Here is a 12,643-nt window from a genome sequence, read left to right as displayed (position 1 = left end):
GAGCCCTGCAAAATGACCATGTGTCTACTCAAACGATCAGAAACAGACTCCATGAGGGTGGTATGAGGGCCCGATGTCCACAGCTGGGGGTTGTGCTTACAGCCCAACACTGTGCTGGATGTTTGGCATTTGCCAGAGGACACCAAGATTGGCAAATTTCGCCACTAATGCCCTGTGCTCTTCACAGATGAAAGCAGGTTCTCAATGAGCACATGTGACAGATGTTACAGAGTCTGGAAATGCCAAGGAGAACATGCTGCTGCCTGCTACATCCTCCAGCATGACCGGTTTGGCAGTGGGTCAGTAATGGTGTGGGGTAGCATTTCTTTGGGGGGCTGCACAGCCCTCCATGTGCTCGCCAGAGGTAGCCTGACTGCCATTAGGTACCGAGATGAGATCCTCAGACCCCTTGTGAGACCATATGCTGGTGCGGTTGGCCCTGGGTTCCTCCTAATGCAAGACAATGCTAGACCTCATGTGGCTGGAGTGTGTCAGCAGTTCCTGCAAGACAAAGGCATTGATGCTATAGACTGGCCCGCCCATTCCCCAGACCTGAATCCAATTGAGCACATCTGGGACATCATGTCTCGCTCCATCCACCAACGCTACGTTTCACCACAGACAGTCCAGGAGTTGGCGGATGCTTTAGTCCAGGTCTGGGAGGGGATCCCTCAGGAGACCATCTGCCACCTCATCAGGAGCGTGCCCAGGCAATATAGGGAGGTCATACAGGCACGTTGAGGCCAAACACACACTACTGAGCCTCATTTTTTACTTGTTTTAAGGACATTACATCAAAGTTGGATCAGCCTGTAGTGTGTTTTTCCACTTTAATTTTGAGGGTGACTCCAAATCCAGACCTCCATGGGTTAATAAATTTGATTTCCATTGATAATTTTTGTGTGATTTTGTTGTCAGCACATTCAACTATGTAAAGAACGTAGTATTTAAAAAGAATATTTCATTCATTCAGATCTAGGATGTGTTATTTTAGTGTTCCCTTTATTTTTTGAGCAGTGTGTGTGTGTATATATATATATATATATATATATATATATGTGTGTGTTAAATATATATGTGTGTTCTTCATAGGCTCCTACATACTGAGGCTTAAAGCATCTTGACCAAACTGTAGCCTTTGTTTTCCAACTTAAAATATTGGCAGGGTTTCAACTAAAAAATCCTCCCCTTTCAGTGCAAGGGCTATAGATCTTATATATAACTGTCATTAGTCTTTGTTTGCATGTCTGCTCAGTTATCCATTTGGATGCCCCTGCACTGATTGGTATGAAACCAATGTGTGGTGATCCATTTAGTTCCTGGCCAGGTTTTAGGGGTTTAGGGTCCCAGTCGGAAACCCATGGTAGAGTGCGCTAGGAATACATTTGATCCAGGAAACTTGTTCTTTGCCTTCCACTGGATTTATTTGGACGAAAACTTCACAGAGTGGTAACATTGGTTCACAGAAGACACACTAGTGGGTTGTGGATCCCGGTGGGACCTCCTCTTGGTGTACGTTGGGCAGAACGTTGACTCAATGACATTGTTCAGGGCCTTCCACTGGATGGATTTGGATGAAAACTTCACAGAGTGGTAACATTGGTTCACAGAAGACACACTAGTAGGTTGTGGATCCCGGTGGGACCTCCTCTTGGTGTACGTTGGGCAGAACGTTGACTCAATGACATTGTTCAGGGCGTTCCACTGGATGGATTTGGATGAAAACGTTAATGAACTGAAATAACTGACAGAAATAATCATAATTTAATGACCTGAAATAACTGACTGAAGTAACCATACATCAACGAACTAAAAAAAACTGACAAAAATGAAGGTGGGAAGACAAAAAATGCTGTGTATCCAAAAACCTTGGAATTACAACATTGATAGCAGAAGGAAAACTTTAAACCCATCTGGCTATGGACAAATAATTATATATCTGAATAGAAGGAAAAGCTGGGGATCAGGCCTATTGGTGACACCCCCAATTACAAAAATAACACTGGGTAGCCACCTCATAGGCGTGCTCTAAGAGCTACTAAGCTGCTACTTTTTTCTAAAAAGGTTGAACCGGGTAATGCCTTGTACTTCAATTAGTAGAAAAAATATATAGAGCAACATATTTGCTGACCATTGCGCTGTCCTGTCCTAGGAATGTATTTACACGCTAAATACAGCCCACATGATAAATCAATTATGTAAAAATCAGAACAATGAGTATCACCTACTGTACACAGAACACTGAATCTTACGGATGTTTCCTTTCATTGTTACATTACAAGTTGAGAGGAAATAAACTTCTATGATTCTGTTCATGTTTGTGATAATGATTCATTGGTTGCAGTGGTGGTGTAAGAGAAGGGAGCCTGTGTGCAGTCTCTGTGTGGCCTCCCCTCTCACTGACACATGCACAGACTAGATGCTGGTACTATGGGCATAATTCAGACCTGATCTCAAAAGCAAAATCTTTCTCTAATGGGCAAAACCATCATGTGCGCTGCAGGTGGGGCAGATATAACATGTACAGAGAAAGTTAGATTTATTCCAGTCATAAGTAGCCTCTGAAGGTCGACGTTTCGGTTCGATAACAAACCTTTTTCAAGACAGGCTCCTTTAAGACAGGCTATATATCAAATGTAGTAAATTCCACAATCATAAAAGTAGATAATACATCTGACGGTCGCTCAACGGTTATTTTTAAACATACCGCATCATATAAGTGTACGTGGTGAAGGGATTGTCTCAACAAGAGAACTGATCATCTCAGTACCAAGGGTGTGATGCAGCCCCAGGTAATCCGTAGTCCCAACATAGGACTAGGCTCCAATAGCACTGGTAGTTTCAGGGCTGCATGCCCTGCTTGCGATATATATACACTGCTCAAAAAAATAAAGGGAACGCTTAAACAACACAATGTAACTCCAAGTCAATCACACTTCTGTGAAATCAATCTGGCCACTTAGGAAGCAACACTGATTGACAATCAATTTTATATGCTGTTGTGCAAATGGAATAGACTACAGGTGGAAATTATAGGCAATTAGCAAGACACCCCCAATAAAGGAGTTCTGCAGGTGGTGACCACAGACCACTTCTCAGCTCCAAAGGTTTCTGGCTGATGTTTTGGTTACTTTTGAAAGCTGGCAGTGCTTTCACTCTAGTGGTAGCATGAGACGGAGTCTACAACCCACACAAGTGGCTCAGGTAGTGCAGCTCATCCAGGATGGCACATCAATGCGAGCTGTGGCAAGAAGGTTTGCTGTGTCTGTCAGCGTAGTGTCCAGAACATGGAGGCGCTACCAGGAGACAGGACAGTACATCAGGAGACGTGGAGGAGGCCGTAGGAGGGCAACAACCCAGCAGCAGGACCGCTACCTCTGCCTTTGTGCAAGGAGGAACAGGAGGAGCACTGCCAGAGCCCTGCAAAATTACCTCCAGCAAGCCACAAATATGCATGTGTCTACTCAAACGATCAGAAACAGACTCCATGCGGGTGGTATGAGGGCCCGACGTCCACAGGTGGGGGTTGTGCTTACAGCCCAACACCGTGCAGGACGTTTGGCATTTGCCAGAGAACACCATGATTGGCAAATTTGCCACTGGCGCCCTGTGCTCTTCACAGATGAAAGCAGGTTCTCACTGAGCACTTGTGACAGATGTGACAGTGTCTGGAGATGCCAAGGAGAATGATCTGCTGCCTGCAACATCCTACAGCATGACCGGTTTGGCAGTGGGTCAGTAATGGTGTGGGGTGGCATTTCTTTGGGGGCCGCACAGCCCTCCATTAGCTCGCCAGAGGTAGCCTGACTGCCATTAGGTACCGAGATGAGATCCTCAGACCCCTTGTGAGACCATATGCTGGTGCGGTTGGCCCTGGGTTCCTCCTAATGCAAGACAATGCTAGACCTCATGTGGCTGGAGCGTGTCAGCAGTTCATGCAAGACGAAGGCATTGATGCTATGGAGTGGCCCACCCATTCCACAGACCTGAATCCAATTGAGCACATCTGGGACATCATGTCTCGCTCCATCCACCAATGCCACGTTGCACCACAGACTGTCCAGGAGTTGGCGGATGCTTTAATCCAGGTCTGGGAGGAGATCCCTCAGGAGACCATCCGCCACCTCATCAGGAGCATGGCCAGGCATTGTAGGGAGGTCATACAGGCACGTGGAGGCCACACACACTACTGAGCCTCATTTTGACTTGTTTTAAGGACATTACATGAAAGTTGGATCAGCCTGTAGTGTGTTTTTCCACTTTAATTTTGAGTGTGACTCCAAATCCAGACCTCCATGGGTTAATAAATTTGATTTCCATTGATAATTTTTGTGTGATTTTGTTGTCAGCACATTCAACTATGTAAAGAACAAAGTATTTAAAGAAGAATATTTCATTCATTCAGATCTAGGATGTGTTATTTTAGTGTTCCCTTTATTTTTTTTGAGCAGTGTATATATGTATGCATGCATATTAACTTATGTATGTATATTCTCAGAAGGGGTTCCCCAATTTGTGGTCTCGAATGTTTACTCATATTTGGAACAAAAAGTGAAATATAAATATATTCACCTGTTTTAACAAATACCTGGATATGTTCAGTGCGATAACTCATGTAAAGAATAATTATTAAATACAAGGGTTTGCCTCCTTCAGAGGTGTATAATCTGCAATTGCAGCTGAATTGTGTGATGCACCAATAACAATGAACAATTCAAATTCACACATAAAAAAAATATTATATATACAGTATGCATAAATCATAAAGCTCTTTTTATCTGAATAAAAGATCACAGGTCATTATATACACTGCAAAGAAGTTACTAAGCAGCCATTGTGTTGATACAATCAGAGGAACAGAGAGAGAGAGAGCAAATGTCTCTCTTAGACTGGTTGGGCTCATATATAAATGACTGGCTCACCAATGTCATGCCCCTATTAAGAATCCAGCATAATATAATGTGGGCACACATAGAAACTGACTAGCCTTCCTCATTGCTTTGTTACATTGCTTACCTGCCTTTAAGTCACCTGAAATAGTGACCCCTGGATCCTTTTCCTCCTCAGTAGTTTCCAGTATAGTGCCATTAATACTATATTTAGCCTTTGGATTTTTGAAACCCAATTGCATGATTTTGCATTTTTGAGCATTAAACTGTAATTGCCACACTCTTGACCATTCCTCTAGTCAACCTAGATCCTCAGTCATTTGTTTTACCCATCCTGGTGTGTCTACCCTGTTGCATACCTTTGTGTCATCTGCAAAAAGGCATACTTTACCTTTAATGCCATTTGCAGTGTCACCAATAAACATATTAAAAAGCACTGGTCAAAGTACAGATCCCTGGGTTAATCTACTGGTAACATTTCCCTCCTGTGAATACACTCCATTTACCACAACTGTTTTCTATCCTGCAACCAAGATCTTATCCATTCAGTAATCCTAGTATTCAATCCCAAGCTTTCAAGTTTATTTAGCAGTCTGCGATGTGGAACAGTGTCAAAAGCCTTACTAAAATCTAGATAAGCTATGTCCACGGCTCCACCTTTATCCTTCATTTTAGTCACACAGTCAAAAAAGTCAATACGATTTGTTTGACATGATCTCCCCCCAGTGAATCCATGCTATTTGGGATCCTGTAAATTGCTGGATTTGAGATAATCTACAACTCTTTCTTTTAAGAATGTTTCCATCAATTTCCCTACTACTGATGTAAGACTTACTGGTCTGTAGTTGTTTGCCTCTTCTTTGCTTCCACTTTTGTGCAGTGGGTCTACGTTCGCTCTTTTCCAGTCCTCTGGAATTACTTCTGAAGGTAATGACTGGTTGAATAATTCTGGTAATGGTGCAACCAGCACCTCTGTAAGTTCTATTACTATCCTTGGATGTATCCCATCTGGTCATATTTATTTATCCTCTTTCATCTTTGAGAGTTCTGTTAGGACCTTTTCCACTGTAAATGTTCTTCTTTCACACAATGGGGGAGATTCAAATGTTTGAAAAGTCAGTTGAGAGTCTGTTTTTTCCTATCTAATAGACAGGAAAAAACAGACACCCAACTGACTTTTCAAACATTTGAATTTCCTCCTTTAATGTGTAATTATAGGTGGAGAGAGGGAAATAAACAGGTAATCATCTGTGCTCATGGGGAACCCTTCTAGTTTTAACCCATGTGCTGAAGGCATTAAATGGGTTAATGAGATTGGGTGACTACCAACACAGGACTTGAAAGCAACATAGTAGCACAGCTCTTCTGCTTTCCCATGAGGTAACCTGATCTCCACTGATATGTAATCACATTGCATGGAGAGGTAACTGGTATGCTCAGGGATGAGAAATCCTGCTGAAATACCTTACAGAAGTTGCAGGGATGATGGCAGGCAGAGTGCGTGAAGTGATGCTAAATTCTGGTAAATCCAAAACTGCATCTCATGGGTGCTGGGTAACATGAGCACAGCACAGGAATTGAAAATAACACCAACAGTTAAGCACGTTTCACAGTGCCGTAACTAGGTGTGTGCAGAAGGGGCATTGCCTACAGCGCACACCTAGTTAGAGCGCATATTCCCCCTGTGCTCCCACTGCCCATCCCTGTCTACTGCGCTCCCGCGGCCTGCCCCCTGTGTACTGTGCTCATAAGGCCCCTCCTCCATCGGTCCCCGTGTACAGCTCTCCAGCGGCCTGCCATCTCTCTTCGCCCCCGTGTGCTCAGAGGTGCTCTCGTGGCCTACCCCCTCTCTTGGTACCCCTGTGCTGCGCTTCTGCGGCCCATCCCTCTCTTGTCCTGCAGTGCAGTGTACAGGTGGAGCGCTGGGTCAGGAGCCGGCAGCAGCACAGCAACAGGAAGAAGGAGAAATCAAGTACAGGTTGAGTATCCCATATCCAAATAGTCAGAAATACGGAATATTCCGAAATACGGACTTTTTTGACTTAGAGTGAGATAGTGAAACCTTTGTTTTTTGATGGCTCAATGTACACAAACCTTGTTTAATACACAAAGTTATCAAAAATATTGTATTAAATGACCTTCAGGCTGTGTGTATAAGGTGTATGTGAAACATATATGAATTGTGTGAATGTACACACACTTTGTTTAATGCACAAAGTTATAAAAAAATATTGGCTAAAATTGCCTTCAGGCTGTGTGTATAAGGTGTATATGTAACATAAATACATTCTTTGCTTAGATTTAGGCCCCATCACCATGATATCACATTATGGTATGCAATTATTCCAAAATACGGAAAAATCCGATATCCAAAATACCTCTGGTCCCAAGCATTTTGGATTAGAGATACTCAACCTGTAAGTGGCTGCCCACACACTACACTACATTACACTAAAGTACACTACACTACACTAAAGTATACTACACTACATTACACTACATTAAAGTACACTACACTACATTACACTACAGTACACTACACTAAAATACACTACACTACAGTACACTACATTACAGCCTAAGGGTAGGGGGGCTGTAAGATGCTCTGCCTGCCATAATGAGTAAAAGGGGGCTCCACCTGCCATAATGTGTAAAATGTGTCTGCCATAATGTGTCTGCCATAATGTGTAAAAAGTGGACGCTGTCTGCCGTAATGTGTAAAAAGGGGGACACTGTCTGCCGTAATGTGTAAAAATTGGATGCTGTCTGCCGTAATATGTAAAAAGGGGACGCTGTCTGCCGTAATGTGTAAAAAGGGGGACTGTCTGCCGTAATGTGTAAAATGGGGATGCTGTCTGCCGTAATGTGTAAAAAGGGGGACTGGCTGCCGTAATGTGTAAAAAAGGGTGACGCTGTCTGCCATAATGTGTAAAAAGGGGACACTGTCTGCCGTAATGTGTAAAATGGGGACGCTGTCTGCCGTAATGTGTAAAAAGGGGGACTAGCTGCCGTAATGTGTAAAAAAGGGTGACGCTGTCTGCCGTAATGTGTATAAAGGGGACGCTGTCTGCCGTAATGTGTAAAAAAGGGGACGCTGTCTGCCGTAATGTGTAAAAAAGGTTGACGCTGTCTGCCGTAATGTGTAAAAAAGAGGACGCTGCCTGTCGTAATGTGTAAAAGGGGCTCTACCTGGTGTAGTGGTGCTACTGTGTGGTGTAATTTGAATAATGGAGACTACTATGCATCGTAATATGAATTGGTATTATTTTGTGGCCACACCCCTTCTCCATGAAGCCATGCCTCTATATTTTTCACGTGCGCCTGCGGCACGCACTGCCCCTATTTTACATAAAGGGGGGGCGCCGATGCTGTTTCTTGCACACAGCGCCAAAATGTCTAGTTACTGCACTGACGTTTCATATAGTGCTTGCTCACACCAGTCTGGACAAGCTCTATGTGAAACATGCATAACCCAGGGGTGTTATTTCAGGGTCCTGTGTGTGATACGAGTGTGATATGAAAGGGTTAGAGTGGGGTTTTCTGACTGACTTCCATTTTGTGCCGCAGTAACTATGCCATATAATGACAAGAGAATAGCAAGGGTGTTTGTCTTATGAAAGGGTGTTTGTCTCATGCTAGAAGAAGGATTCTTAGAATAGACAAGGACTCGTGTTGTTATTTTCAGTTTGTTATAGACAAGGACTCGTGTTGTTATTTTCAGTTTGTTATAGACAAGGACTCATGTTGTCATTTTCAGTTAGATAAGATGTTTCAGAACCCCCGGAATGTATCCACATATGGATAGATTGTGTTTTTAGTTTTGTACAAAGGACGGGGAATGTTAGGGGAATTCGGAATCCACCTGAGACGCTAGCAGACGTGCTGCGTGTGAATACCGAATTTCCCCTTGAGACGATCGTCCTGAGATACCCCGATCCAGAGTGCTCAAGTGATGCTACAATATTCGGTAAGATATTGATGTAGTTTCTTGATATTATACCTATATTTATGATTATGTATTAATACCTGACGAAAATACTATAAGAACTAATAAATTATTTACTATTGAGACATAAAAGTGTTGTTTGTTTTGCTGCATTAAAGTGTAAGCCTGTTCTGGGCAACAGTGAGCGCAGAATGTATTGAGCAATCTCACACACCCTAGTTCTATACAGCAAGACATTTTTGGCGTAGTCGGCAGGATCTATGTTTTCTTATATCTCGGTGTAGGATACTGATAGTGTAAAACGCTTTTGTACAGTGGTGGGTCCTGGCCAGACTTACCTCTGTGCAAAGTTTTGTCAATTGGCAGTTTGCCAAGTTTTCGCCGATATATAACAACATAGCACGGTAAGGATGTTTCGTAAGGGAAAAAAGGCTGGAGCGGAACAAATCACCGTCCCAGGGTGGACTGAAAGTCCCTACAATATTATAGCACAGGAGTTATTAACGTCAGGTTTAGCAGAATCATGGGATGGTAAACTCAAGAATGCAGAACCCCTCGATGTTGTATATGTACTTGAGGGGGTCCCTGCCAAGGCAGGTGATGTAATGGCGCTGGGAAGACGGTGCTGGATACTAGTATCAGCATACCGTAAAATGCACCAAAGATATGAGCAGTTACAATCACGTTATTTAGATATAGAACAAACAGTAATTGAACAAAAAGGAAAGATAGGATTGTTACAGTGTAGCAATCAGATGTTATCAGAAAAAGCCCAGAAATATCAGATTGTTGCCGAGAAGGCTGCTGTTAAAGTAGCCCAGAACAAATATAAAAAAAGAAAGGGAAGGGTAAACACCCGAAAAGTACGAGCAATTATTGCTTCTGCCGATCTTCAATGGGATCCCGATACATGGGATGGTGATGTATGGGATAGTAGTAGTGAGGAGGAGGAAGAGGACAAGGGGGGATGTGATCCTCCCAATCCTGTCATTGACCCTCCTGGGGCAAATGCTTGTCCTGTCTCGCGCAGGCAATTAACTAAGGTTGCAGAAGGTGGAGGGCAGGCAGTCCTCAAAGAGAAAATGATACTGCAAGATTTCCCTCAAAATGAAGTTATGGAACTATTGACCAAATTTTCACAACGCCCCGGGGAAGGCGTCCTGTACCTGGCTGGTCCGTTTGGTAGAGGATGGCGCTGGAGGGGTTGATGGAGATAGACAAGATGTTGCAAAATTTGGAACTCTATCCAAAGATAGGACAATTATGAGGGACGCACAGTTATGGTTCGCCAGAGAGGGTAATGCTCAAGTACAAACTAATCTCTTAACAGTGGTTGCATACGGGGTAAATTCCCGGTACACTGATGAGATACCTACCTCTGACAAACCATGGACAACCCTCAGAGAGTGTGTTCAACGATGTAAGGAAGAGGCTATGAAAGCCGCTGTGCTTTTAGAAGAAGCCGCTGAATATTTACAAGGAAGGGTTTCAGTAGCAGCTTGGGCTAGGCTCGTGAAGACAGCTCCCCCTGCATATAAGCCAGTGGTTCTGACATTATTAATTTCTATGACAGATCAAAGATGGGAAGATGTAATTGATAAGATGCGGGAATTACAGGACATGGGAGAATGGAATAGGGATAGAGCAGAGTCAAACACTAGAGGAGGGAGTGGAGAACAGGGATACAGACAAACCGGCAATGCAGATAATAGAGTATCCAGAAAGGGAAATGTTCCAAACTCTTTTGAAAGCAGGAATAGATAAAGAAACCATAGATGGGAAAGATACTCCCTATTTATGGAAATTGTATAAGCAAAAAAATTTGTCAGGCAAGAAAATTGCTTTTGCAGGGAATACCAGTGAAAAAAAGGTAAAAGAATTTAGGGATCAAGAAAAAGCAATTAAGGGAGGAAAATTGCCTGACTGGGAGATGTTTGAAAAATTATATCCCTGGGAGGATATTGCCGCTAAAGTAGCAACACGTTTGAAGCCTACTGCTCCTCCCGGGGAACAGGAAGATTCAGAGGGTGATGCATAGGTAGCCAGCCAAGCCCCTGTATGCATTCGTCATGATGAGAGACCTTATGTCAAATTAGGAATCCATTGGTCACGGGGCAATGTACAAGAGGTCCCCGCATTAATTGACACAGGGGCGGAGGCTACCCTAATATATGGAAATCCCAATAGATTTAAAGGACCCCGAATTAAAATTGCAGGGTTGGGGGGTCGAGTAACTGAAGGGGTACAGGTGGAAATACCTCTAAAAATAGGAAATTTACCTATTAAGAAATGCCGAGTACTAATAGTACCCATTAGAGAATATATTATAGGCATTGATGTTTTAAAAGGACTGACCCTTTATTTAGATACAGGAAAATTTAGTTTTGGAGTCAGAAGTAATTGTATTCAGGCCTGACCTAATGTGGTGGGAAAAGTAAAAATGCCCCCAGTACATGTCCCACCTGCAACTAAATTAATTGCAATGAAACAATATCGGATACCGGGGGGCCATCAAGAAATAAGCGAAACCATTAAAGAATTAATGGATACAGGGGTGGTACGATATACCACTACTGCTTGGAATAATCCGATATGGCCAGTGAAAAAGAGCGATGGCTCCTGGCGCATGACTGTGGATTATAGAGAACTGAATAAATATACACCCCCATTGACAGCCGCGGTACCGGACACAATAACTATTATAGAACAAATACAGGTGCATCCAGGGACCTGGTATGTCGTACTAGATCTGGCCAATGCGTTCTTTACAATACCTATAGAAGAGAGGGCACAAGACCAGTTTGCCTTCTCTTGGATGGGTAGGCAGTACACTTTTTGCCGATTACCGCAGGGATGGATACACAGTCCCACAATCTGCCAGAGAGTAGTAGGGGAACATTTAGATGAATTCAAGTTACCAGCTAATATGCAGATATCACATTATATCGATGATATAATGATTCAAGGAAATACTGAAGAACAGGTCAAAGAACAATTAGACTTGTTAATAAAACACATGAAAAATAAAGGGTGGGAGATTAATCCCGCCAAGGTGCAGGGACCTGCACAAGCGGTGAAGTTTTTGGGGATACAGTGGAATAAAGGACATAGGGAAATCCTCCCTAAAGCCAGGCAGATGATCCTAGATTTCCCTACCCCCAAAAACAAACAAGAAACCCAATCTTATATTGGGCTGTTTGGCTTTTGGAGGCAGCATATTCCTCATTTAGGACAGTTACTTTCCCCCTTGCGAAAGGTGACAGCAAGAAATATGCATTTACTTGGGGGGAGGAACAGCAACAGGCATTTGAAGATGCCAAGCAAGCAATTCAACAAGCAGTAGATTTGTGGCCCATGGAAGATGGAGAGGTAGAATTACATGTATCAGCACAAGAACAATATGCTACTTGGTCACTGTGGCAAAAGCAAAGTGGCAAGAGAGTGCCACTAGGATTTTGGAAGAGAAAATTACCAGATGCAGGAGAGAAGTACACTCCTTTGGAGCAACAGTTACTAGCTTGCTATTGGGCATTAGTGGATACTGAACAGTTAACAATAGGACACTCTGTATTGATGAGACCACGCATACCAATTATGCAATGGATAATGTCTAATCCAAAGTCAAATAGGATAGGCCATGCCCAAGAACAGAGTATTATAAAATGGAAATGGTATATTTCAGAAAGGGCAAAACAGGGAGAGGGAGGTGTGGCATCCTTACATGAAAAAATTGCAGATATTCCAGTAGATGGAGTGAGTACAGCTTCTCCTAAAGAACAGCTAGAAGAATCACCAGTAAAATGGGGTA

The sequence above is a fragment of the Pseudophryne corroboree genome, chromosome 7 (assembly GCF_028390025.1).
Source record: "Pseudophryne corroboree isolate aPseCor3 chromosome 7, aPseCor3.hap2, whole genome shotgun sequence".
Classification (NCBI taxonomy): Eukaryota; Metazoa; Chordata; class Amphibia; order Anura; family Myobatrachidae; genus Pseudophryne; species Pseudophryne corroboree.
Note: the sequence above shows the minus strand (reverse complement) of the source record.